At 36.8% G+C, this 3,010-nt stretch overlaps 1 protein-coding gene across 2 annotated transcripts in view; it reads right to left on the bottom strand.

The window, feature by feature from the left end:
* Nucleotides 1-2,796, bottom strand: part of HPGDS (hematopoietic prostaglandin D synthase) — a 70,985-nt gene extending 68,189 nt beyond the window's left edge. For both annotated transcript variants that reach the window (XM_034771066.1, XM_034771067.1), the window contains exon 1: nt 2,704-2,796. The gene's annotated coding sequence lies outside the window, so the exon portion shown is untranslated. The remainder of the gene's footprint in view (nt 1-2,703) is intronic.
* Nucleotides 2,797-3,010: the final 214 nt, after the last annotated feature.

Genomic DNA, 3,010 nt, shown 5'->3' with positions numbered 1-3,010 from the left:
TATATATATATATATATATATATATATATATATATATATATAATTAAACTAGAAAAAAATCACCTGGATTATCTGGTACAATGTTATAGGATGCAGAATATTTGCCACTTTGAAATGATATATGCATTAGAGGCCAGATCCTTAGCTAGTGTAAATCAACATAACTCTACAGAAGGCATACCAGCTGAAGATCTTGTCCATCTTTATAGAAACCATTTTTTCTATTAAATGTAATTACTTCCCAGTGATGCTTTAATTCCAGGGCATTTTAAAGTAAGGATAGCTTGTATTACATCTAATTACTGTACTCCCCCACCCTTATCTGCTCAGTAGGGATATATGATTACCAAACTGCAGCCAAGAACATTGTGCCACACGCTCCTGATGTCTTTGCTCCCAGTGCAAGCTAGAAAAATTACACCACTCGGTTCCATTTCTTGTCACCCTATGATGTACTGACTTGGGTTTTGAGACAAAAAATCTAAAATCTACGAAATGCAAATTTTTAAGGAGATTTCACATCAGTGGAATTAGAAAACGTTCACATAGTAAACGACAAAGAACATGAGATTATACTTAATGTCTCCTTTCCCCCCCAAATTCCCTTTCCTGTACTGAGACTTCTGCAAAAACATGGCAGGAATTGGACTAGCAGTAGCAAAAGAGGGTTGGTGTTGCAAAGTGTAGAAGCAGAGAGTGGGAATACTGAGTTTTAAAACCATTCTGGAAAAGGGATTCATGGACAATATATGCAGGTATTCAGGTTCTACTCCCACATAGCTCAGACCTATTGTACGAAATAATTTCTCCTCATTGAACAACACAACCAAAAGGTAAGAATGATGGCTATCTAGCAAATCCATGCAATGAAAAGAGGATAATTCAACTGGAAGGAAGTCTCCACTTCTACTGAATCACCTCAGTGAGTGAAGCCTCTTGTAAATATATATGTATATAAGAAACAAAATGACAAGCTATGGCTCTATTGATATATATGACTACTATCTGATAATAAACTGAATAGCATGAACCTTAAACTAGTCATATTTTCCCTGGGAATATGAAACTAAACTAATTGTACAGAACCACTTTGAATGTGTTTTCTACTCTGTGTATAGTTTGAAAAACTCCTCGTCCCCATATAGCGTATTTGAGATGAAAACCTATTTTTAAGTGTTGTTTTTCTGTACACAAAGAGCAACTGCATATTTTCAGCATGTAGGTGGTTTTTACTTTAGATTAAAAAGGAACAAAAGTAAAATCTCCAGACGAGAATTCAGTGCAAAATTATTTTGCAAAAGTTTCAGCAAGTAAGTCAAAATGGCTGCTGTCTCTGCACACAGGTGGAGTTGTCCAAAATGTAAAAGCACAGAGCACAGAAAGCAATGGCAGGATATTTCTGGCTAAAGATATCCTGCAAAGTTTTGTGTGTTAAATTGCACAGTAAAGGTATTGCTATTAAATGAAAGTGGCTATTAACGGGAGGACGTGCTCAGGTGGATTCTGTGCACATGGGTATTTGTGGACGAAGGCAGGAGCCAGATAGAAGGAGAATAGTAAAAGTCTGGGCAAAGGTTTACAATATGATTTCAAAATTTTGAAAAGCATATTTGGACACTGAAATAACAATGGCTGAATTGCAAAGGAAGAAAAACGCAGCTAAAATAAACTATTTTAGCTATTTGTCTTTCTGCATAATAATGCTGCAAGGGGTCTGAAAGTTTGTGTGTGGTTGGATGAATGAAAAGAAAGGGGATAGTGTAGAAAATGACCAGTGGGAAGCCCAAAGGAACCTCTCAGTACTGTTTAATAGCTGTCTAATTCTTCTGATATTACCCTGCCGTTCGGCTGGTTACATGAATAGGGTGCTGGAACTAAGAATACTGTGGGTGTGGCAGCACCTCCTGGCTTGAACTGATTTCCATCATGTACAGGGCTTAAAGTTTTGTTAAATGGCTTTCAGCACACCCACTATACAAATTGTTCCAGAACCACTGGTTACATAGATGAAGGTCAGCTTTTATTTATAATAGAATATTGTTTTAACTTAATAAAAAGCTTTGAAGCAACTTATTCCAGAATGAGAGCAGCTCTCTATAAAAACCAGTTCTTTCACTGTTTGAACGTGTTTGCCTCTTCTACAGTATCTCTTTAGCTCATATTAGACAAGTATCCCGACTATCAAAATGGATCAAAACAAATAGCCCCTGTTCCTCATCATTTAACTGACGCTGTCTCCCTCAGCAGATTTCTGCACTGACTTTTTGCCTCTGGACACCTACTGTAGTTCGTGAATTTAGTTTCATTCGTAGTGCACTTGTTGTTTGTACAGATCACAAAACCTCCAGGCAGTTCAGCGCAACAAGCAGTCAAAAAAAGCCTAAAGGCAGAATAGCAGGTGTGTTTGAGATACACTTACAAACTAATATATACAGGAATTGTTCCACATAACTAATTATTATACCTGACTGTAGCTAGCTTGATTAGTCCCTCAATTCTGTGTTTAATAATCCCAAAACTGCAAAAATTATACATTTTAAGTACTTGCTTTACAAGTGCCATATATGGCAGGAGAATATAGTTCTTTCTACCTAGTAGCAGCAATGTATTTAAAGGGGAGAGAATAAGACTGGAAAAGGAAAATTGAAAAGAGAAGGGAGAAGTCAGTTTCTTTGTCATATTCAATTCTTAGATATCACTCACTTCTATTGCAGTAATGTCTGGTCAATGTAATCCTTCCTTCAGGGAACAGGAATTTCTCTGAATGCTAGTCTGGGTTGAGGAGGGTTATGTGCATATCACTGTGTGAATGTGCAGACCACTCCCACTTCAAACTATGCAGTCATCAGTTTCTTTACACACACTCACATGAACACATTTTCAGAGTAACAGAGACACGTCATTTCCTCAGATAAGGACCACACGTAAACATGAATTCTGTTGGTATCTTATCTTACCATTCCATCTAAAGGTTAACTGTAGGAAATATTAAAAATTAGGTCAGATAATA

Source organism: Trachemys scripta, chromosome 5, assembly GCF_013100865.1.
Source record: "Trachemys scripta elegans isolate TJP31775 chromosome 5, CAS_Tse_1.0, whole genome shotgun sequence".
Classification (NCBI taxonomy): domain Eukaryota; kingdom Metazoa; phylum Chordata; order Testudines; family Emydidae; genus Trachemys; species Trachemys scripta.
Note: the sequence above shows the minus strand (reverse complement) of the source record. Positions and strands in the feature narration are given on the sequence as shown.